This window comes from Anas acuta, chromosome 3 (genome assembly GCF_963932015.1).
Source record: "Anas acuta chromosome 3, bAnaAcu1.1, whole genome shotgun sequence".
Lineage (NCBI taxonomy): Eukaryota > Metazoa > Chordata > Aves > Anseriformes > Anatidae > Anas > Anas acuta.
This window is the reverse complement of record NC_088981.1, coordinates 38,455,361-38,480,676: the sequence shown is the minus strand read 5'-3', so window position 1 is coordinate 38,480,676 and position 25,316 is coordinate 38,455,361. Positions and strand designations below refer to the sequence as shown.

At 45.3% G+C, this 25,316-nt stretch overlaps 1 protein-coding gene across 8 annotated transcripts in view; it reads left to right on the top strand.

The window, feature by feature from the left end:
- Positions 1 to 16,578: 16,578 nt before the first annotated feature.
- The window catches only part of PPM1B (protein phosphatase, Mg2+/Mn2+ dependent 1B), a 56,286-nt gene continuing 47,548 nt past the window's right edge, over positions 16,579 to 25,316 (top strand). For 4 of the 8 annotated variants that reach the window (XM_068676682.1, XM_068676683.1, XM_068676684.1 and 1 more), the window contains exon 1: positions 16,927 to 17,148. The gene's annotated coding sequence lies outside the window, so the exon portion shown is untranslated. Of the gene's footprint in view, positions 16,738 to 16,926; positions 17,149 to 25,316 lie in introns of those variants that run through there. The other 4 variants (XM_068676688.1, XM_068676690.1, XM_068676686.1 and 1 more) reach the window with 3 other exon arrangements.

Sequence of the window (25,316 nt, the reverse complement as noted above, 5' to 3'; positions counted from 1 at the left end):
CACAAATATATACGTATACACATACTGTCAAACATATAGACCTATAAAACACTGTCAGATCCCCTACTGCCCTTCGTTTTGTATGGTCACTGTGTTTGTGCAAGAAAGCTCAAAGTGATATTGAACATTGCTAAAGTACAAGGGCCACTGTCAGTGAACAAGGTTAGCAGAATTCTGTCATTGTTCATTTTTGCTTTTAGAAATTTGATTTTTTTAATGAAACAAATAAAAAAGATGCTGAATAATAACCTAGCATTGTGTGTTAAAGTAGCTGTTTTAGATAACAAACTAATGAAAAACTTTAGCCCAATCTGTTGCTCCAGATCTTGATTCTTTCCTTTCATTCTCTCTCTCTTTTTGATTTGAAGCAAACACTTGTACCTGATCTTGACATGCAATTTATCAAAGCTAGAAAATGTAACAGTAGGTCTGCACGGCAGAGCTGAATATTTGATACTATCAGCAACTCTTAGCTAGTGATTACCTAAATGCTGCAGGCATGAAAATGATGCTCTAAATTACATTAAATGAAGCAGCATACTGGAAAATGACCAAGATTACTCAGCATTTTCATCTTAGGAAACCCTCCCGTTGCTAGAATAGAAAAAGCCTCTACTAGTCGCTTTGTAACAGGGACACAGAACACGAGCTAAATTCATCCACAGTTATTTATACAGAATGATATCATAAGTACATTCAGGAACTACTTGAATGAGAAAATCAACACTATGTAAAATACTACAGGGGCTATGCCTAGTTTTAAGAATAAGGCCCTAAGCCTTTGGAGTAAACCTTCCTGAAATCTTGTAATGTCATCTCACTACCCAGTCATGGAGGCTGGAGTTGCCTCATCCGAAGTCCCACCTGAATTCTTAGGGCACTGACATACCTATTTTATTTTTTTTCAGATGCCTATTCAGTGTCTGTGTAGGTCAACCAAGGAGCAACTCAAAGAGATTCCAAAGACTTGGACACAACTCTAGCTCTTCTATTCCGATGGCCTGAATAAGAGTGAGTAGAGATTGGCTTCAGCTCTCATTCATGAGATGCTACAGCACTCAGGAAGCCTCCAGCTTTCATTTCCAAAACAGGTGAGATGCTGAGCAGGGATTGTGGCTTTTTCATGTGGCAGAGGAATTCACTCTTAAATGCACTTGAAAGCATTGAAGGGAGGGAAGGAAAACACCTGTGGTTTTCCTACTTGTAAGCCTACTCATTGGATTACTCACAAGATCTCCAGCTCCACAGGTCTGACTTGAAGTTTTCAGGAGTGAATCCATGAGCATCAATTTTGAGGTTTCTTCTGTGGTGAACGAAAAGGAAATTCCATATAGCTCCTTCAGGCTCCGATAGAAGAGGAGTCTTCCCGCAAAGGTAACTCAAGAACTATTGTTTGTTATGTCATTTGCCACAGCCAGGTATTAAATCATCTTTGACAAATTCTTTGTTTTATACCTGTTGTATGGTTACCAGGGTGGATTTCCCCTACTTTCAGCAAGCTTGGAAAGTTGCTCTTCAAATCTTATGTAAATGTGAGCTTCAGTAGCTGACGGAAAACATAAGGAGATGGGGAATTTGCCTCATTTTTATAGCTTAAACTACTGTTCATCAACCCACTTTGGTTGTAGGGAGTGCTGAAGAAAGAGTAATGCGTCAGAAGACTGAGAGCTGCTTCCAGTAACATTTGAAAATGAGTTTATGAAAATAGGCACTGCTTTACATTTTTTTTTGTATAAAATACATATTAAAATGTACAAAGTATATCGAGTATTGACATTTTGTGGAAAGACTGTCTAACGAGAATATATTCCAAAAAGATAGCTATATGCATGTATGTGAGTGTATACTGTGTACAAATATATTTACAATAATCACTTTATCTGCAGAAAACATTTTCTAGTCTCTACAGTTTACAGCAGCAAATGTCCTACAAGATTTGAGTTTGGGTAAAATATTTCACTTGGGTTAAATGCTGAAGCCCAAGTCCGATCTCAAGGTGCCTCTGACACTCACACAATCCTTTGCCCTCAGAGCTTCTTGTGAGGTCTTCAAGGGGCCTATGCTCATGTACGAGGTGTGCCTGGGGCCACCTCTCCTAATGACACTAATTCACTCATGAATTCAACAGGATTCACAAAATTGGCATTTCCTCATCTGACATCTCAAGGACCATAATTTAGTAGACAAGTTCTAAATAAGGTTAATGCCTTACAAAAAATACCCAGAGGTAGCAGCACAAGCAGCACACAGGTACCCTCCTTTACTTAGTGTATGAATTAACACAACATCTACTTCACAGAATAATAAAAAGCACAAGTTTTTACTAAGACTTCTACACAAAGCAACACTGAATGAATGACAACATTAATTGTCTGAAATCCTAAGTAGATGATACACAGACAAGTTAGCTAGGAAAAGAATTGATTAGTAAACCAAAACACAATAGTTAGGAGTAAATCCAGGAAACATCCTCCCTTTGCAATGAATGAGAGAACAAATTCAGAATACATTTGCTAAGCTATTGGAAGAGCAGGAAAAAAAAAGAGTCTGCAGTTTAAAAACAAGAGGCTAAGCCATTTCTGTTTACACAGATTTTAACGTATCTGATAGGACCAGGGCCTTTGTTTTGTAACTAGATTAGCTGATGTGAATCTGGCTGCATCTGTATGGCATCACTGTGATAAGTGGGATCCAAATGGATGACTAACTCTAGCAGTGGATTTTGTTTCCAGACCGGGGTGCTAGGTGGTCAGCCAGCCAAATAGCTCTATGTGAATGACCTGTTCTGTTCGCTAGACTGTAAGTGCAGCCATTTTACTGATCAAATTTCCCTCATCTTAAGCGAAACTAAAGAAAAAGTAAGTATTAGAGATCCTAAAATGAGTATGATAAGTAGTGGGAAAAAATGTATTTCCTGTGGAGTTATACAATTATGGAGCACTGGGAAATATACAGAATGGCATACTGGAACAGAATGAAACCTGTTTTAGAGGAAAATGAAATATAAAGAGTAAACCATTTAACTTTTCCATGAAAATTAAGAAAAGTAGAAGAGGAGAAAACAGGAATAGTTTCAGCCTTAAAAATCCTTATCTATATTATATTCAGAAGTCTTTCTATAAGATATCCCAATTAAAAAGTCTTTCAAGAACAATATCGACACTATTTTGCTTATTACATGGTTGGTGATATCAGCTAAATAACTTCATTTGTCATAGCATCTTATTATCCACTTGAAATTTTGAGTGATGGAAACAATTAAAATTGGAAGAGAGAAAAACAAACTCTGCATGTTTCAATCAAGTAATCAGAAATCCACCTGAAAAGCAGGTGTTGCTCAGTTGCCAGTCAGTGTAATGCAAGTATGTAAATGTTGTGTTTACTACGAACTTGCAACCTGAGGCTTTCTTAGAGGCTTTTCATATTTGTGTTAGCTCTGCTTAATGAAAATACCAAAATAAAGAGGGATTCTTTTTAACCTCACATGTTGAGCTGAGAACACCTACAATATTTTAGGAAAGTTGGGCCTGTCATTAATGTTATCTAGACAAAAAGCAGGAGGATGGCATTATTTTGTTACTGTGAAATGTTTCTAAATGTACCTTGCAGATTCATATAACCGTAGGACGGTATGTCTGCTGATGACTCATGCTGACTCACCCACCAAGCCAGAATTTACTGAGCTTTCTTCTGTGCCCACACACAGTGATATGATTTCCAGTCTGAGTGAATTCTTTAAAATTTAATTTAGTAGGCTTTAACTACAGAGACAGATACACTTCTTCAACGGTTGCCTTAATTTGTATTTATGTCTTATTAAATGCGTGTTCAGATTATGTTTTGCAGAATCCATTGAAATCAATTTTTAAAATAATGTGGATAAGTGCAACTGTACTTTCTGAATACAGAGGTCTGTCTGAAAATGGTGCAGGTATATAGAAACGGTGATAATTTACTGATGCTATGGACCTAATGGCCTAATACGTAACCACTGCCTTTTTGCTATGGTTTTAGCAGTAGTGCTTCAATTGTGACAAATCTCCAGGCTCTTAGGCAATGAATAATTAATAAAAAGATGAACTGACCTGATTGTTTTTGTCTTTAAAGCTGAAAAAGCATACATTGCTCCACTGAAGTCAACAGAATTAAATGGTAAAAAACTAGGTGGAAAAGCAATTCTTTAAATGCTACTACAAATATGTTCAGAGTGATTTTACTTTTTCTGAAATAAGTAGAAATTGTATGGCAGACTTTACTGGCAACATGATTAGTCCAATTGTTTGTCTCTCTGAGTTCTTGTTAAAATCTGATGCGATGTAGCAGCCTGAGAAGTATTTCTTGTTGTTACAGTAGAAGCTGCAGGGATTGAAAAGACAAATGCCAGTGAGATTAGCTCTTGGAACCGAATAAATACTTCTCTACTTTCTTGGACTCTTTCATACAGAGTCATATATTTGTTAAATCGGGATTTATAATAGTCTTATCCTCACCCTGGGATGCTTTCCCCTCCACACAAAGACTAAGAGGAAAAAAAATTTGCTTGGACTACTGCTGCACAAATTGCTTTTTAAACTCTTCTGACAAATGACTAATGAATGTTCAAGCAACAGAAAATGAGAGGAGTGAATGTTCCCCCAAAAGAACGCGATCTGATGCTTCAGTAAATTGGTAAGGTCTCCAGACTTTACTCCACCTTTGCAGTATTCTGATATGAGCAGTTCATGCCCCCAAGCCTCATGCTCTTTCTCTGGGAATTTGTCATTTCTCAAAAGTATGTCAGCTTTGACAGTGTGATGGGGCTGTGCGTTTTATTTTTCTTGCTCCTGCAGTCAGTCAGGCATGATTCCTAATCTGCATGAGTTCGGCTATGATTCTGTCTTCTGATCTCTGGGATTCACTAAATTGCCCTGTCCTCTGAATCTGAAAGTGCTGGATGAGTGGACACTTTGTCCCTTGTGGTTTCTGCTCCACTGACTTTCTTGTACTTTGGGTATAGAGTCCTTTGTTTTTCTTCTGGAAAACAAAAATCCCAGACTTGAAATCTTTAGTCACACCTTCCTGCCTACATCATTGTTTGCACAGGACTTTTCTTGTAATTCTGTCACTAGAATTCAGAAGTTGTTGGTTTTGTGGTTTGAGTTAAATGTGCTCGAAAATAGAGTGTAACTTCTTCTTTTCATTGCTCCAACCCCAAGCAGCCATTAGGATTCTGTATATAGTAAGGCACGACACAAGGAGAACCACACAGTTGTAAGACAAGGTTTGAACAGAAGTTGCAATACGTGCCCCTCCATCAGTCCCTGCATGTTTTGCCTGTTAACGTTCCTCCTCCTGCTCTTGCACTGCCAATCACAGTCAAAGTTTTATTTGAAACCATGATTTCTACCAGACAGGCATGCACAAAGGACTTGACCCTGCTGAACTTCTGTCAGAAGCTCCCGAGTAGGGATGCCCAGTTCTGAGCCTCCAAGCCTCTTGCTCAGAGTAAGCCGTATAGCAAGGCCACATACTGTGGTCCATCCTTTGCTGCAGGACACGAGACTTCTCTAGAAGTGCCTTAATTACAGAATAAATACAATAGGTTGATTGCAGCAAGTTTCCCACCCTGAAGAGATGAGTGCTGTTGAAATGTAGGAACTGAGAGTAGATTACTATTGCTGAGGAATTCAGATGCTGTTAATCCCCTTCCTTCTAAGCAGTGCCACAGACCTACGAGGAGGAAAGAGTGACTACTGGCTTAATGGTTGTGACAGTAGCTCATTTCTAAAAGCCCTCTTTCTCCAGTAGCCCTTGTCTTTCCTCTGTTTTATTGCCGGATTGGGAAAAGGCCTCCGGACAGAATGGTGGTAAGTAGGCCACTGCTACTACCAGAGCAAGTCATTTTGCCTACAGCCTATTCCTGTGGGCTACAGACAGTATAAATAAACCTGGAAGTCATAGTCGCTGCAGACTGAATGCCCCTGCTCTTTTCGGTGTCTCTGTAAATACCGCATCCTCTGTTCTTTTACTCTTGATTTGCAAAAACACAGCGATAACGTAATACCGATGTGGTAGTAATTGAAAAAAATAACATGGTTTTTCAAGGAGGGAAAATTCCCAAGCCCCATCTAGCATTGCAATTAAGTGGTTTATGGTGTTTCAGCTAACACTAGCCTTTCCTGGATAAATATAGACAACTGCAAAGCCTGTATCCAAAGGTCTCTCTCTATCTGAATAAACTGACACGGAGGTTTTCTGTATTTCTATAGCTTATACTCTGCTTTGCATCAAATTTTAAGAACTGTATTGTGTTATGATGGTGCCAGCAGTGTGTTTGGAAGTGTCCAATGTGTACTCATCTTTGCACTTGCTGCACTTCAGTTGTGGAGCCGCTCTTATTATTTTTTTCAAATACATTATTAAAAATCTGAGCATGTTACTGTTGAAGAGCTTTGCACAGTAGCGCTCTCAAGTGCCTGTTGCCATTCTTTCTTTTCCAGCTCTCACCATTTTGTTGTTCTTACACCATTTTGCAATGGAAGGTAATATTTACATGCCTTGAATCATTTTTTTTATTTTTTTTTTAAATGGCAGATATTCACCTGGCTCCTCCTGGCAGTCGAACACCGTAGCTCCCTGGGGTGCCCTTGCTTGACTGTCTTGGAGTTGTACACGTTCTTCTGCCTTGTGCCTCTGTCCCTGCGCTACTTCATCCTTGGGAGTGCCAGGGCACTGCGTAACCTCCAAAAAAATTTAACCTAAGCTGGGTACCTCCAATTATACAATCTGACTTGTTCAACAAATACCCACACGAACAGACTTCTTCCCACACTGCAACACTGACTCTTGCTACTTATTAAGAAAAGCTTTAGTTTCTGAAATTTCTCCCAGGTTGTGGGTATCCTAAAGGTGTGTGTGCCATCTCATTCATTTGGAACTGGTGCTTTCTCAGAAGTCACACCTGGTGTTTGACATTGTTACTTGAAATCATTTTTACCAGGCAAACTTAAACAAGAAACAAAAGATTCTACTAGCAAAACAAGGGTTAAGTTTCTGATTACAAATTGGAAATAAACTTAACAAATGCACACACACACACAAAAAAAAAGCGTAAAAGCAAGAAAGTCCAATTTCAAAATGTAGTTTGTCCTGATAGTCACAGAGGATCTCTTTGAGGCATAACTTGTCTCTGGGAGCCAAGGAGATGGTACAACTGCATTTCTCTTTTTGGTTGTTGCCTGTCTCCACACAAAGTACCAGGGACTTCCCTCACTTCAAGGGAGGATAAACTTCAGAACATTTCTTCAGACCATTTCACTTCCCTTGCTTCCTTCAGCTTAGAGAAAAATCTAATATATTGTATGGGAGTTTTGATCAACCTGAGCTATTTATATGAATGCAAATGAAATCTGTTTGAGCTTGACTAAAAATGAATCATCCCTGATACGCAATGATCCTTTGACACACTGATTTCCAAATTTAGATTTACCTTCCTGCTTAGAAAGTCTGTTGAATTACAATTTGATTTGGGTCTCCGTTTCCCAGACACCATAACTTCTATTATGAAATTTCTTTTTTTTGTCTTTTTAAGACCTTACACATTTCAATAACAAAAATATCAACTGTACATCAGATTCCAACCTCACAGCTCGTGAAAAATGGATGACTCTTCTTAGAGTTCACACTTGAGACATCACTAATACTGATGATCAGTTTAGGCTTTGCAGCATTTTCTCAAATCATTTTCATTTCTCTCGTTTTTTCACTTTATCATTTCAGAGGTCTTATGCTATCATAGTAACTCCTAACTCTAATTCCCTTAGCCACAGTTAATTATAGCTATTCCAGCAGTTTCTCTGTGTTATTTATTCTGGAGTTTCTTGGTACTGACAAGGCCAGGGAGAGATCTTTTGGGGGCTCTTTCACTTCCAGAAATGCTGCTTTTAACATGTCAAGTCCCATCACCAGCAAGATATTTCTGTTTCATATTTGTACTACAGAGTGTAAAATTCATGAATCTGTGCTCATTTCTCTGTACACATTTTAAATGCAATGTCCTTTTCTAACTAGTTTTGGATTGTCTTTGAAATTAGGCATTTTTTTTCTAGCCATTTAAAATGCACTTATTTATCTGGGGAAACAGGTAGCCCGTTTAAAAGGTACGCTTTACACATTTCACTGGCTTGGTTGTTCTATTGGCAGAAAGGCACTTTTGCAATATATATGCTTGTCTTAATTGGCAGTCCTTTGGTGGGGCGTGGGAGCAGAATTCGTAACATTAATTGTGCAGAGACGTGCCTATTCTTATTTTGTATTTTCTCTTTGATAACTGAAAAAATTAATTTATTTCTGTGTTTCAAAAACACTGCTAGATTTTATTTTATTTTTTTCCTTAGAGGGGAGTCCATCCTCTACTTCTTCCATGGAGTGTATTTTTACCGGCATTAGTGGTACTCTGGCTTGAGCAGAGCTGAAACCAAAGGCTCTCATCATGATGCTAGTTTCCCTTTGCCGAAACAGGAGGGAGTCAGAGCACTCAGTACCTCGAAGGAAGTGCACAGCATACTTAACGTTGACGCTATTACTATGGTTGGCATATTTTGACCATCGTATTTTTCTCTTTGATAGTGACATACAGTAAAGAGTGAACATTATCTTTAAGCTGCAATCTGATCTTACTGAGCTTTAAGTGCAGCAAAGGGCAGTGGATTTTCTCTTCAGCAGCAACACAAACAGCAGGAGTTCTGGAAATTGTAGTGGCAACAGCAGCTTCTGTTGTGACAGTTCTCTTGTAGGTCACCATGGTGAGAATGTATCTGAGCGTTAATTTTCTTTTTTTTCTTTTTTCTTTTTTTTTTTTGTCCAGATGCTAACGTAATTTCTAGAAGCCAGAAGAATACCTTATATAAATTAATATCCTTACCATAAATAATGTTCAAGTAGGTATGCTAAAAAGAAACGTACACGTTTTTAGGACAGATTTAAAACTAGACAAAGGAAGGGTTAACAATACTTTCAAGGCTAAATACAGCATATTTATGTTTAAAGCAGTTGTTCTTTCTGCTGGTATATCTGACAAACAACAACAACAAAAAAAAACACTGTTAATTGGAAGAACTTACTGAATAAATAACAACATGGAGTCTGGCCTACATTCTGCTTTGCTTTTCTCTGTGCAGATTCATTACGTGATTATATGTCTTAATATTAAAAACTCATTTTTGACCTGTGGGTACGGGAAGACGATGCAGGGGCCCTACTTGGGTTCAGCATGCAGAAGGCAAAGCTCCCTGCCCAGAGCTCAGGGTTGAAGTGGCCCCAGAGCACCTGAGCTGGGCCACTCTGCTGGTCAGTGACAGCCCCTAGCAAACCCTGCCATGAAAATGCAGGAAAGGAAACATTAACTATTTTTGTAACAGCTGGGGTGAGGGCTCTGTTTAGAGTTAGCCGTCCTGCTCGCAGCAATCCGGAGCGCAGCCTGTTGTTCCTACCAGGTGGGCCTGCTGCTGGTGACTGATGGAGTCGCCACCCAGAGCCTCCATTAGCAAGCCTGCAGCCACTCAACGTCTGCAGCCCTGGCCTGCTGGGCCGCTTCTGGGGCTGGATACCAGTGAGCACTGCTCAGGTGTGAGGAGATGTTAGAGAAACAGAGGCCTTTCCTTTGCTGTGGGCTTGCTTGTCTTGGTTTGTTTCATTTCTTGCCGCCTTCCTTTTCTACTTCTGAAATTAACTACCCAGAGTGTGTATTCATCAGGTGCACACGTCTATAAATTACTCAGTCCCTGCTGCAATTTGGTGCTTTAGGAAAAGGTTCAATGACCTACTGGACACACATGAAGTTTCTGTCAGAAAGACTTTTCACAAAAAGAAAAAATCCTCTCAAGACCCACTTTGCTCATCAGTACATTTCAAGTGTTGGATGGGGCAGCCCTCCATACCACCCAGTCTGGTTGCTGGTGGTTTTTCCACCCAGAACGATGATGAGTCTCATCCATGCCCGTTTAACAGCCGGGCTGGATGCCCTCACCAGAAATGTCCTGAAATAATACAAACCATGCTGATAAATCAGCTTGCTCCTGCTGGATGCGTTGCCCATCCTAGGCAGCTTCTCCTTCTCAGATGAGGTGAGAGGGGCGTCTTGCAGCCCCCACCTCTGGCTGGGGCTCCACGCTGTTCTTCTCCCTCCAAAATGGGAAGAAAGAGGAACCATGGGCAGCACGACTGTAGGAAAGTATTCCTAAAATGTCACCAGTTTTATGGAGCTGCCCTCCCAGGCAATTACTTCTCGTAGTCACAGTAAAGAAAGGTGAAATAGTAAATTCAGAGTAATGGTGATTCCGTATAAAGTAGGAAAACATTACAGAGATTAAGTAGGAAGCAGTTAACCCCTTGTCATGTGTTTTCTGTTAGAGACATTTTTAAGACAGAAATGTGACCAGGCAGGAAAAGGTAGCAATGGAATTGCATAGACGAAAATATATCTAAGTTAAAAGCAGTGTATTTCAATGGTAATCCCTTCAGATGGTGTAATTTCTTCTTGAATCTCATGCTTTACGTTTTGAATTTTCATTAGAATGGTGTCTGCTGTAAAGCGCCGTCTCCATACGGTGTTTGAAAATTGAGAGGATACTGTTACCAGAAGTGGTGTTTTTTATGGAGCCTGAAAACAAGCCTGCTTGCCAAACTTGATTGACTTCTTCAATAACATAAGCTTAAAAGATAAGAACATAAGTACTTTACAGTTGATTATGCTTAAGCTTTTGAACTCTCTTAAAGCATTTTAAGCTCTCTTCAAATGCTTCAGTCAAAGGGTAGAAAAAGTAATCCAAAGTCCCGATAGTCGGTGAAGAGCCAGACAGGGCAGTAATAATGATGAAAGCACATTGGGGATGATGGGTAAGAGCAGGCTAAGCAAAAAATGATGTTCTAACGTCATAGTAGAGTTTAGCGAGATTTTAGGCAGAAAAAGGAGACGTCTCAGAGCAAAACGTTCACAATACTAACACTACTCACCTACCTCCCGTGCTACCTACATTCATTTTTCTCTGAGCTTCCCTGTAGCACAGAGGAAAAGCACGAAGATACGCTCACAAGTGATTTTGTTACCAACCCAAACTACTGCTTATCAGCTGGGACACTAGCAGAGGATAGCAGCTTAAACTAATACATTTTATTTCAGCAGCTGGACAAGCTGAGAGCATGCACACAGGCAGTTATTACAGCTCGTCTGTGGAGCAGTAACTTATTAAGCCATGCTAAGTCATGGCTTAATTACAAACTGGCTTGACAGCTTGTGGCTGTCTGTCCCTACCCAATTTAACAACATGAACAAAGCTGAAATGAAGGCAACAGGAGTAATCATGGCACATCAGCCCCTTCAGTGTGTTACATCTCGGAGCCAGCTCATGGCTGCCTGCGTGGAGCTCCAAATAAGCACTTCCACACTGCCAATTACGTGCCTGTGTGAAGGCACCTAACCCGTCGCCCAGCCATGTTTAAGATTGCATTTGGCGTTCTAATGCTGAAGCTGAATGGCATCCCCTGTCATGCTCTAAGAAACGAGAATATTCCGTCCTTCTTCATCGTCCTGAAGTGATGAGCACCCAGCTGCTAGAGGAAATTTCTGATATTGGTCCCCAGAGATCTTGCTTCTGTACCCCTGAAGTTAGCTGCATTTCAATTTCTCCATCAGTTTAACTGTGTATGGTTTCCAGGTTCTCCTTACTGTTGGTACCTCCTAGCACTGGGTCAACTTTATTTCCTACCACCTTCTTGTGTCATTAATGAAAATATCTAGGTTTAAGCCCCAAACTGACCTTTTACAAAACAAACCAACCCCTTATTTACTCAGATACTTCACCTCTGATTGGTTTATTTTGCTTTATCCTCTGTGGATAGTCCATTGCTTACACTAGTCTCTGACACTACTCTGCTCTACCATCTCCTCCTTTATCTGGAAGGTGAATGATAGTATCAAAGAAAGATATTAGGTTAATCTGGTCAGGTCCACCTGTTGTAAACAAGCATTACTCTTCGTCCTCTCCTCTTATGCCTATTTTAAAAAGCTTACTACAAGACCAGTGATTTCCTTTGACACTCTTTCCTGACTTCTGGAATGGGCATTATCTATCCATTCTTTCTGCCTAGAGGCTGTAGTGTGTGCTTTACTTTCATCTTATGTGTGATACTAGCAATTGATTTCCTTTCCCTCCTAGCTATCAGCCATCCTGTCCTCTAGCCTCTTGTTCAGCATCACCATCTCTACTGAAAATTAAGATAAAATATGTGTTTAGTTTTAGAATTTGATGTAGAGTATCTCTAATTCCCCTTTTTTTCCCCACTGGGAAGCAGCATTACATCTTTCTTACCAAAAAGACGGATAACATCTGGCTGTTTTTCCAGATACCAGGGACAAGGTCTAAATTAACCTGATTTTCCAGATAAATTCTCCCTTCATTTTCATATCTATTGTTGTTGAAGATCTTTCCTGAACCAGACTTTTTTTTTTTTCTTTTTCTGTTTTGTTTTTATACTCTGTGCTTATAATTCATACCTCTCTCTCCCTTGCAGCTGTTTCTCTCCTAGTTAGGCCTTGAAGCCCCTTCCCATATCCCTTTTTGCCTTGTGCATGATACAGAATCACAATGGAATTAGCAACTTTGATTTTAAGATAGTTAAGGCTTCTTCCACATCCAAATTTTTTATTCTGTTTTACATGAGCTGGTTTTACTGCCACGTCCATTCATTTATCAAGTCTGTTTTTCTGACACTGAGAATATTCTTTTTCACCTCCACCTTTCATCGCACAATTTATGATCACGTGCTCTAGGGTTATTATCGATGGTCAGGCCTCTGATGGCGTATTCCTGAATCATCAAAACACTTTACTTCTGGTGACAGTTTGAAAGAGGAATTCACTGAGTACCACATCCAAGAATGTCTGGCCCCAGCTACTAGCAGCATTTATTGTCCAAACTATTAGCTTGTAATATTAATACTACCTAGTGGATGGGTTTTTTGTTTGTTTGTTTGTTTGTTTTTCAGTTTATGTGCCTTTTTCTTTGCTACCCATCCCACATTCTTCCTATTCTCCACCTCTGTATTAGCATTTAATCTTTCCCTTGTTGAGCAAAACGAAGACAAAATGGTACATGAATCTTTCCAAACTTTCTGTACTCATTTCTTCATATGAAGACAGCCTTATTAGCTGTGGTGATTTCCTTCCTTTCCTCACAGATGGTGTAATCTAGAAGGGGTACCCAGGGAAGTGATGAAGAACTTACCGACTGTTGTTTACTGAATCAATTTCCATGGGAAGTTACTCAGCTGAAAATGAAAGCACTTGTTTGCTTCACAGATAAAAAATGTTCATACACCATGAATATTCACAGTACATAGGCATGCTTTCTTGTGAAACTAGAGCAGTTCTCCCTTGAGGTCAAAGCAGTGTGAAGGCCAGTTAGCCCACTGGACTGATGTATGCTACAAATGAAACACTGATTTTTTAAAGCTCATAAACAGCGGTGAAAGTTGAGATAACGTAAAAATGTTTTCAGCTCAAGTAGTTTCCCAAAGTTACTGATGTTTTGTCAAGAGCTGTTTTACAGATCATTCATTTGAACACGAAACAAATTTAATTGTCAAGATTGATCAACAGCTACTCCTAAAGGGTCAAATCTGTACACCAATAAAAGTAGAATATGGAGAAATGGGAATATTAAAAACTCTGTATGGTAAGAGCATACTTTCACTGCTCTTCTGTGCAGTATCAAATAGAAGTTGTCTGTGAATTACCTTTATCCTGCACAGTCTATTTCCCACGTATTAGTTAACATTTCTAAAGTTATTTGCATCAGCTCTGAGAATCAGATAGACACTGCATATATATGAAAGTACATACACTTCCAGGCACGCATGCTTTACTGTTGATCCAATGCACACACGTTCTCACAGACAAATATTCATCTTTAGCAATCTTTCATGAAGCTAAACTGAGGCCAGCCACGAAAAGCCACAAAATCCCTCGATTAGCCATTAACTCCGCATTGCCACATACAGCCATTATTTCACCTACTTATTACTTCACCCCACCACCCCTGCTGCCTGCCACTGTGATCCTTGCCTCTTGCCACACACACCTCTTGAGCAACGGCAGCATTTCGTTTTAGCCCACGTAAACCAGCCAGATATGCACATTTTCTAGTGATTAGGAATGTGCTGTTTCTGCTGGGTTAAGGACTCATATGTGGAGTGCAGATTTTTAGTTTATCTCTAACACTTATGCAGGTTGTGTTTGGGAAATAGTAAGGGATAGAATTTATTGTGTTAAAAATAACATAGGGTAGCATTTATTATTTTGGGCAGTAAATTCTCTAAAGTTTGTATTGGTACTGAGGTGATGTATTGAGGAAGTATTTCATATTTTTCAGAACCTGTTATAAAATTGTATATGCAGTTGGAGCAGAAGGTGAAATGAAGGGGATAAGACTGAGCTGAATCTGGGAGCAAGGAGAAAGACAGGGTCAGATGGTTTGAATGACAACTGAAAGGCTATTTCTTTGATATTTGTGTACATTTTGCTTTTAGTAGCCACTGTGGGAAGAATGGCTGCTACAGTAAACGAGATGGAGGAGTCAGTATCAGCTGAGTATACCTTGGTCATACGGGGCAGGATTATCTAATGCTGCCTGTGGTATCTCGCTGGCAGGTGGCCGAGTAGCAAAGTGGAGGCTGTAAACAGAGACCTGATAAAATTACAGCTCAGTTCTGTACCTGCTGAAATCTGTGTTTCAAGAGTGACAGGCTTTCCAAAAATTCCCAGTGAATCACTTAAGGTAAAAACTGCTATTCCAACTGCAACCCAAGAATTATCTATGTTGAATGAATTTTATGTTCACTGACCAGAAAATACAGCAATTTTTAGCCAGATGTGTCATCACTTTAATAATACATAAATTGTATTTAAACAACCTCTAGAAGTAAGCCTCAGGAAAAGCACATGCACACCAAAAATAAATAAATAAACAAATCCCTCCTAGTGAGATGTATAAAAGTATATTGAGTCCCAGATCATGTGGACACGGCAAGGATAACTAGGTTGATTGGCAGCCGGGGCTGGGCACTCAAATTAGCTTGTCTATTAGCAAGTCTCCCATGGCAGAGGGCGATCCGTGGTCTCAGTGTTCTGTTTCTGAGCTTGCTTGTGAGCATCTGTTCAGAGGCAATCGAGGTTTCGGTGTCCATCAACTCTGTCGGTGAGCAGAGAGCTGCGGGAAGCAGCACGACCACGCTGGGGTGACCCTTCCAGCCCCCTCCTCGCAGCACATGTGCACTGCACCTGCAGAAAGCACAGCTCCGGCTCCTGTGCCCTTTGCTCAACCTGCCTCTGGAGCGCCAGGCAAGGGTTATCTCGTCTGCGTGTCAGTGACCTTACAGCCAAAAGCTGCGTATTTTCTGGACTGTGGATGTAACTCTGGGAAATAATCCCATTGTGTGCCTATGTGGAAGAGAGAGGGGCCCTATTGTCAAGTTGCAGGCTTTTTCAGGGCTTTTCCAATGCTCCAGAAAAGTTGAGGCAGATAAATAAAAGTGCTAGGTAAGCTGAGTTTTGACCTATGGCCCCAAGTCCGACAGCGGTGCCTGTTCACCCCCAGCACATGGTGAGAGGGCACAAGGCATCAATCAGCCACCGGTACTGGTACGGGCAGCGCTGGGCTGGCGGAGCCGAGGGGCAGGCGGGGGGCACGCAGCCGCTCTGAGCCCCTTGTGTGGCCGGCATAAACCCAACACGGGGCGGCAGGGAGGGAGGTGGGGGTCCGGGGTGTGACCCAGGCTGGCTGCTGTGTGTTGGGACAGCGGGGCTGTGAGGTACCAGGGGGCTGTGAGGTGATGGCAAGGTAATGGCGGGGGCTGTGAGGTGATGGCTGGGGCTGTGAGGTAATGGGAGCTGTAAGGTACTGAGGGGCTGTGAGGTAATAGTGGGGGCTATGAGGCACTGGGGGCTGTGAGGCACCAGCAGCTCCGAGGTAATGGCGGGGGCTGTGAGGTACTGTGGGGCTTTGAGGCACTGAGGGGCTGTGAGGCACCGAGGTACTCTGAGGTACTGAGGGGCACTGAGGCGCTGGGGGCTGACGGCTGTGAGGCACCGGGCACGCGACGCAGCGGCCCCAACGGGCGGGCGCGAGCCCCCGCCCCCGGGCCCCGCGCCCCCTGATTGGCTGCCGGTGATGTCATCGCGCGCACATACGGGCATTTTTCCCGCCCCCCCCCTTCCCCCCCCCCCCCCTTCCCTCCCCTCCCCTCCGTGCCGGGGGGCGCCGCGCGCCTTTCCCCGCCCCTCCGGCGCCCCGCAGCCAATCGCTGCGCGGAGCGGCGCGCGCGCCGCGGCTCCGCCGGGGGCCCGCCGGCCCGGGGAGATTGGCAGGGGGAGCAGCCAATCGGGAGGAGGCACCCGCCGCCCGGTTCCCGCCCACCCCGCGCAGCGGCGGCCGGGGCGAGGGAGGCGGCGGGGGAGTGGCAGCGCCGGCAGCCAATGGGCCGCAGGCAAGGCGGGGCGGGGCGGGGCGGGGCGGGGCGGGGGCGCCGCCTGACAGCCGCTTCCGTCCGGCCGGCCCAGGCGGCGAGGCCGGGCGAAGAGAAGTGCGGAGAAAGGCAGGCGCCGCGCGCGCCGGCGCCGTGATTGACGCGGGCGGCGGCCAATAGCTGGCGAGACGGGGGCGGAATGCCCAATCGGGGGGCGCTCCCCAGCGGGGCCGGCGGGTGAGCGGCGCGCGGCTCGCCCAATGGCGCCGCGGCTCCCCAGCGCGAGCCGCGCGGGCACCCAATGGCGGCGGCGGGGGGGCGGGAAGAGGGCGAGCGACGTCGGCGGCGGCCAATAGGAACCTCGGGACGGCCGCGGGGCGGAGGGAGGGGGCGGGCCGGGAGGGGGGGCGGTGACGTCGCGCGGCGGGAGGGCGGGGCCGGCGGCGGCCGTCGGGACGGGGGCTCCCAACATGGCGGCGCTGCGGGCGGCGCTCCGGCTGCGCGAGCGGGCGGCGGCTGCGGCCGGCGGCGGCCGGCGCGGGGCGGGCCGAGCCTGAGGGCTGCGCCTCACGGGGACGGCTGCGCCTCGCCTCGCCTCGCCGCCCCGCAGCGCGCCCGGCCCTGCGCTGCCGGGCCGCTCCCCGACAGGTACGGGGGGGAGAGGGGGGAGGGGGGGGCAGGGCCCGGCCCTGCGCGGTGTGAGGGGGCCCTGGGGGGGGGGGAGGCGGAGGGCCTGTGGGGGGCCTGTGGGGGGCCTGTGGGGGGCGAGCGGCTGCCACAGGGGTGCGGGCGGCGTGGGGAGGCACATGGGGGGGGTACGGGGAGGCGAGGAGCGCTGGGAGCTAATCCTGTGAGAGGTGCGGGGATGGGGATAAGCCAGCAGGAGGAGGGGGCGGGGGGCGGTGAGCATGGGTCCGGCTGGCAGGCGCGGAGGCAACAGGTTGCTGCGAGGCCGGGGACTCGCGGTGCTGGGGGGCCGCTGCGGCTGGGCGCAGTGCGCGAGACCTCGGCGTGTAACAGGAGCTGGGGTGTGCGCGGGGAGGCGGGCATGTGCTGGGCTGCCTGCGAGCACGGCTGCCGGGCGCTGCTGTCGAGGGCTGAGGGAGGTGGCTGGCTGGCAGCAGCGGAGAGAGCCCCGGTTTGGGTGTTTGGGGGCACACCAGGGCAACAAGCCGTGTGGTTGGTGTCCTGGGAGCATAGCAGGAGCTGTGGGCTGATGGCCTACTTGCGATGGCATGGAAAGCCAGGGTGTTTGTTGGTTGAGCCATGGAAAACTCCTGGTAGCTGCCAAATCTGGTGGACCCAACAGTGCTGTTTGGAGAAAAGGCTGCACATGGGCTGGGAGGTGTCTGGAGGAGCCCCTCCGTGCTTGGGGCAGATGTGAGGCAGTGTAAGCTCCTGTCTGTAAGGGCGTCAGTGCTTCATTCTTGTGGGTAAATTGCTATGATTTACTGTAGATTGAGGCTGTGAGGGAGCTTGGCCGGGTATTTAGAAGTAGAAATGAGCAGCGGGGGCACTGAAAGGTCTCCGTGGGTTTGGAAAGATGCGGGGGTTGGGTGAGTTCGTGGGGATTGTGCCTGTACAGGGCGAAGCTTCCCGTAGGCTGTGCGTCCACGTGTGTACCAGGGCAATGGCATTTGTGCGAAAGGGAAACTGGAATCTTCGTAGTGCTGAGCTAGTGGGAACTATGGTCTGTGTGGAGAGAGAGGGCAGGCCTTCTGACCGCGGGTGTGGGAAGCTGAAATGGGGGGGGGTGGGAGTGGCAGTGAGCTGGGGCTGAGCTGGTGGGAGGTGGTGGGCGTCCTCTGCTCCCTTCAGTGTGGGGACAAGTTCCCAGCTGTGGCAGCCCGTGGAAACAGGGAAAAAAGTGAGTGAAGATGAGGCAACTTGTCACTGCTAGGAGTACTGTCAGATTAAGGGAGTCATGGAGTTCCTGTTAAAGGCTCATTGTTTCTTCCCCCTCTGTATCTTGTTCTATTTGTTCCAGTGGGTAACTTGGCCATTAAGTGTAAATGGGTGCTTGTAATGGTCTTGACAGGTCAGGAGCTAACTAGAGGCACTCTGTGATACACGCAAGCCCCCTGCACATGGGCTCAGGGGCTGGGATGTGTCTGTGCCTGTGTATTAGATACACATTTATGCTTAACATGAGTGTGTGCACTGAGAAGACATGAAGTCTTTTATCCTGGACATATGGTTGTGTTTGAAGGAGGTTTGGTGCATAAAACACTTGAGGGGCAGAGATCTGTGAAAAAATGCTCTGCGTTGGAATGTGAGGCTGCTTGGCTCAGGTGGAAATGAGGAGAAGTTGCAATTGTGTATCATTTGTTCTGCAGGTTTGTGTTAGTATGTGCTTGGTTCCACAGCCCCTCATCTCCCGTTTGGCACAGATGTTTAGAGGATGTTGTCTTATGGGATGTGTGGTTTGAACAAGGCACAGAACATCAATACGTGGGGATCCTGAATTAATGTTGTGGAATGGGCTGTATGTAGCACGTGGCTTTTTGTGAGGTTGACAGGAGGAGGCCTTGCATATTTGAAGGCTGTGGTTGGGAGTTGGGAGGAATTTCAGGCCTTAGTAGGGCAGAGACACCTGTAGGGGCTGTGAAGGGCAAAATGGAAGGTGACAAGGAAAGAAGTAGGTATTTGACTTTTTTTTTTTATGAGAAAAGTGGTTGGGGCAGTGTGTAGAGCCAATCTTTGATTGCAGTAGCTGTGAGGCAGTCAGTTAGAAAGGCCGAGAGCCACAGAAAGCCAAGAGAAGCCTCGCTCCTGGTAGTTACCCTGGGTATTGCTACCGTGTGGAATTCCCATCGCGTGGGTGCTGGTTTGTTCACATCCATTTTTCCAGAGGTGGTTGCTAATGTGGGCTCCTGGCTTCTCTTACTCAGCTTGAGACCCTGCCTTGCATAAATACGAACCCGCCACAGCTGAAGTTAAAGCTTGTGAAGTTTAAGTGCTGGACACAGTCTTTTAAGATCCTGAATGAAAGAACTGCTCTTCTCAGAGGGGGTGCCTGAGAGCGGTCAATATTTCTTACCCGTGTTGTCTTTTTTTTTCTACTGTCTTTCCCCTTCTGTAATAATCCACTCAATATTGGATGTAAAAAGAATGAATCAGTCGGAAGTACCTATATTATAATCATGAATATCAGCCATTGAAGCAGGACGTTTCCTTTTTTTCCTCTCCCCCAAAAATCCTAAGACTGGAATCCATTGTGTGGCAGCATCTCCTGGCTCGTTGTTCCAGCAGGGCTGCACAGATGTGGCACACGGGCCTGTTGCTGTAGCTTAGTAAAAGAGAGCTGGTGTGTTCAGGCAGCTCTGGAAGATAACGAGCTGCTGGTTTTTGCAGGTACGGTCTCCCCAGGTGCCAGGGTAAGCCACACTGAAAGAGTCTAGGCTCCACGTGTGAGCCCTGGGAAGCGAGTACCCTAATAGGTCCTGCAGGCCTGTGTGTGTTTTTTTGCTCTAAAACCGATCCTTTCTGCCTGTCGCCTTGTAGTGTTGGTACTAAGTATATTTTTTCTTTATTTGTTTTATTCCTGCTACCTTGTCCAACAAGTTTTTCTCATATCTCTGGGTTCACTCCTGCATCTCTTCACCTCTCTGTGAAGGTGCATCCTCCACATCTTGGGCCTTGTAGCAGCCCCAGAGCCTTGGTTCGAATGTCAGTCTTCCCACCAAATCGGAGGCAAGCAATGGGGATTTGTCTGAAAAACTGTTCAAGTAAAAATTCTTGTAGCCTTGGCTCCTTCCATGTGCGTGACTTCCTTCATTCTGTGCTTCGCTTGTTTATGCTTGGTCATCTGCAAGGTTTGGCTTACAGATCGACAGGGTGTGAACTGTTGGGGCTTCTTCCTCACTGCCTAACTGCTGGTGGTGTGAAGGCAAGAGAAATGTTGTTTGAAACTTTGGGAGGGCTCTGGTTTAGCCCTGGTCTTCAGTACATCTCGTATGCCTGTAATCTTCAGGGAGTTCAGGTGCAGTATCTGACATAATGTCATTGCAGATTCTTAATTTAAAAAAAAAAAGTATCAATGTCAAACTGTAAGAGTTTGGAAAAGAGATTGTCTGCACGGACAATGAAAAACACGCCCTTGATGCAAGAACAAGGATGCTGAGTTTCCAAAACCCTAATCCAAACCGTTTAACAAGACAGCCTTGCAAACTCCTCAGCTATTTGGCTGATGTCTTTCAGGCTTGGGCAGATATCTAGCATGGGAGACTTCAAACTGGCTGAAAGCTGGCAAGTCTCTAAGACTGATCGCTTCTGGCCTGGGGAATTTCAACTCTGGCATGTAGATGTTGTAGCTGAGGAGCGTTTGGGGCCTCATGGGTCCTGCAGTGTGCTTGTGGGGTTGGAAGGGCAGTGTCCTGTGCTGAAGCCCAACAAGTTCTGAGGAATTAATGAGTGGCAGTCGCAAAGAAAACTGGTCTGAAAAGTTTTGTATGGGATGACCAGGGAGGGGATGACCTCTGGCTGTTCAGCTCACCTCAGCTTCTTGAGGCACTGCTGGCCTTGTGAAACGGGAGGGCAGCGGGTCAGCGTAGGGGAGGTCAGTCTTCTGGCTCTTGGCAACCCTTACGCTGGGAGAGAAAGCACGCAGATGCTTTTGGTGTAGGAATTGATAGAAGGGAACCCCCCAGTCTTGGCTGCTGCAGCCACTCGTACAATTTGAGGAACTAATTGAGGCCCACGTATTGCTCTGCTAGGACAAGTGGCACCCACTACCCTTTTTCCCCGTGCACCGTTAGTTTCTCATTAACGTTACTTCAGTTCCTCCTTTTATGGTGGCACTGCATTACTGGCTTGTGGTGTAGGTTCTCAGCTTCTCTGATGGGAAATGATCTTTTCATTGAGATCTCATACATCTAAATAATACCACTAGGTGCTTGAACCTCTTCTCACGAGCACTGATAACAGGAATTCAGCCCAGGACCACAGCCAGTTCACTTATGTCTGTTTCAGACCCAGCTGCTGGGGAGCTGAGGATGGCTCTGCCGTGTGTGACACGATGACACGCGTGTCAAGTCAATGACCACAAACTTCCGATTAAGTCACAGAAGAAAGCAGCGGCGTGTCCTGGTAGCTCTCAGGGCATTGGTGTGTGCTAACACAGAACAGCACCTTCGGTAATTCGGCGGCTTTGTTTGCACCCCGGTGCAGGAAGCTGACCTTTACCGAGTGCAGAGCAAACAGAGCTCTGCATTGTTAGCGTGTGAACTGATTGTTGTTATCAAGCAGCTAATGGATTAAGCTGATGAGGATTTGAGTAGAGGAGGTAACGTTTTATGGTAATTTTATGACCATTGTGTGCAATGCATGCCCTATTGCTGGGGCCTGTTCTCGCCAGCTCTCTCGCGCTGTCAGAGCCAGGTTTTGTGTTAGGGACTCAGCACCTCGCATGAAAGAGCTAGGGCTGCAAAAGAGAAGCGGGTGACTGGAAAGAGAAATCTAAAATGATCGAACTGTTTCGAAAGAACTGAGGCAAGGAAACTGAAACTCATGTACATGATGGGAATCCTCTAATACACTCAGAAAGTGTTCATGAGCTTATTCCCACACCAGGAGAACTCACTCCGATCTGGGCAGCTTTGCTGGCTGTGCTGATGGGCAGGAAGTACCGAGTGTTACTGAGCACGTGCTCCATGTCCTACCACGAGCTGTAGCAGAGCCATTGATGTGGGCTACTGAATTGTGTTTTTGCTGTTATTTAGAAGGTATTACAGGAGATGTGGGTGATGCATGAGATGTCTTTTGTTTTTAATCAGTAGACTTTCCTAGATGTGTCCTACCAGCTTTTGATACTCCTCACTACAAAGGGGCGGAAGCAAAAGTGAATGAGTGCTGCAACACTCCTGCTCTGGTTACTCCAGGAAAAGAAATGCTCAAATCCCCAGTGCAGCCCTTCTTTTTAGGGCTGAGGAGGGGGTTGTTGGCAGCTCCAGCCTACGAGCTTAGTTATTGCTGCTTGAAGCTCTCTGAGATGATCGAGCAGCGAGTTGTAGTTGAAGGTGACCTGTAGGGTGGAACCAAGTTACATGGGCCGTGTCCACAGTTGTATGTGTAGCTCTTGGGGTTTTGTTCTAGACGAGCTGTGCTCTGGCTCTGTGAACTGAACATACCCCAAACCCTGCTGGCCATTAGGTGTTCTCCAGGAGTTTTGGTTTAGGTTAATCTGAGAGGTGTCCAGTCTTGTGTTTAGAAATCGCTCCGAGATGCAAACCAAAGCACAGTAAGTGGGGTGACTCAGATTTCCTTGAAAGTGCCTTACTGATCCAAACTAAAGCGCTGATGCGGATAGTGCTGCTGTGTGGCCTGTGGAAATTGTCCCCTGCTCTCTACAGAAGGTTTTAGTTTTTCTTGAATGGTACCTGAATTGTGCTTCCCAGGTGATTGTCCCTGGTTCTGCAGTTTTGTGTTAAAATGACCGGTATTACAGCTGCAGTAAATTCTGTAAAGCTGCTCTTTCATGGTTTTACTTCAGTTAATCAAGAATGAAACTAGTAGCCGGCTGAGCAACAGGTTTATGAAGTCTGGCTTCCTGCGGCTTCCTGTGGCTTGATGTCTTGTGGTTGGATTTATTTCTTTTACGTATAATATTGCAAGCAAGCCCTGAAAGTATTTCTGTGTGTTGGGGGCACTTGTATGATACATGTGCATGGAAGGATGGTACTGCTATTAAAAGTTGAACTCTGCAGCACTTGGCCTCAAGAGGCACCAGTTTGGATGGGCTGTCTCTCCTTGATCCAACCATTTATTTCTGCAAAGCTTGTACAATATGATTATTTCTTGAAGTATTTACCCTGGTGTTAACTTAGGAATTGTGGCCAGTGTCAGCAGACTGCTGGGGAGTAAGGGAGGAAAACCAACACTTGGCTTTCTACGGGTATATTTTATTGATCTTTTCATTAATGGTAGCTCTTGTTTTGTTGCCTTTTTGTGTTTGCCACTGATTTGAATTTTCTTCTAGAAGAGATAAAATATTTTATGTTTTTGCCCCTAGTGTTCCAGGTAACCTGTCTAGAGGTAGGACATGATACTTCCAGTGGCGGCAACTCCTAATGGCAGCTAAAAATCTCTCCTCCATAAGACAGATGAAATTTGTGAGAGTCCCTGACATGCTAATTACACCGAATGTGAGGCTGGTAATACCCACAGCGTGTCCAGCATCTTTGGACCATGATTCTGGGAGGGGCTGAATGAGAGTTTTGAAGACGAACGGTGTATTGATGCCTAGAGTACAGCTGGGTTAGATTTTGAGGATGGTGGATTAGGATTTGGAGGGAGAGCGGATTTTTGTTTGTGATCACTCTGGTGACCCTGAAAAGCTGTTGAAACTTCGTAATGTGCCTTGATACTTCGCAGCTGAGAAGTACTGTGCTCAGGCTTGAGTGGACTGCAGACTGAGTTCTGTCTGCAGTGTACAAAAGCTGAAGAAAGTGTTCTTTTCGCTTCTATTTTAAGTGTGTCTATACTCAAAGCACTGAAGAATAGTAATAAAGGACTTGTGTTATTTCTTCTAATTCCCAAAGGAATCTCTCTTCCTAGTGAGAAGGTGCTCTGCCTGCTCGTTCATGTACCAGCTCCCACTGCAGGTACGGTACTGGTTGCAGGCACTGGTGCCTGCTGCCCGGCATCAGTTCAATTCTCCGTGGGCCATTTGAGAAAGAAACGCTCATGGCTGACATCAGGAGAAGAATGTGCTGCTTTTAGCGTGTGTAGGCAAGGCAAACCCAGAGTGCCTTTGTGTTTTCAATCAGCTCGGTGCCTCGAGAGGCGAAGAAACTCCGTCCGTCCCGACGGAGCCCCAGCACCCCGTGTGCTCTGCTGGGATGGAAGCGCATCGCGCTCGGGGTGTTCTGAGTCAGAACCGAAGCGTCACCCCCGAGGAATTATTAATAGTGCCTAATTACAGCTGGGGTTGACAGGCATCCGTAGGAAGTTCATCCAGTACTGGTGGGACCAGTACCCTGGGTGTACTGACCTGGCTCCTCAGGTGTGCTGCTTACCCATTTGCCAGCTTATCATGTTTTCTATGTCTTCACCTCTTTTCCAGGAGACACGAGGCAAGAGACTCCTTGTCTCACTTTGTTTCCTCTGAAAAGATGTCTTTGTGATGTGCTTGCTTAGAGTGTGTTTTTTATTTAAAGCCCCAAACCACTGTTGTGTTGCTGATGCTACAGAACTACACACACTGCTTGGTGCGGGTTTGTTGCTTCCAGTTGTTTCCCTTAGTCTGCCCGAAGAGTTTATTGAAGTTGTTGGAGGTCTGGGCTGGGGCTGATGATGCTGTGAGGGGCACTTGTTCTGAAGTAGTGTGTGGTTGTACATAAATCTTCAAGTAATAGCATTCCTGTACATGCAAAATGCCAATGATCTTGTGGAAGTAATAACTAGAGATGTTAACTGTGTTGTTTTTTTGGTGAGACCTACTTGGTAAATCCTCTGTATGTGCGCTATAATTGAATTGCAGTTTAAAAGATGACCCAGGGGTTCATAGGCGCTGTCATGAAAAAGGTGCTTTAATAGGAGCAATTGCTTGGTTCGTGAGAGGTTTTCCAGCCAACCCTCCTTTGGATTCGGGGCACCCATACACTGTAAAGAAACTGGAAGCAGTTTAAGTGACTTTTTTTGAATAGTTGGTTGTGGGACCAAGGAAAAGACAAGCACACTGCTACCGTTGTGGGTGGTTGCACAGGAAAGAGACTTTCACAGCACTTGCTGGAGTCAAAAAGCTGTGCAGTCTCCTCTGCACACCAGCCTGAGAGCTTGTCAGTTTTTGATAAATGGTGAAAGTTGCAGTTTTACGT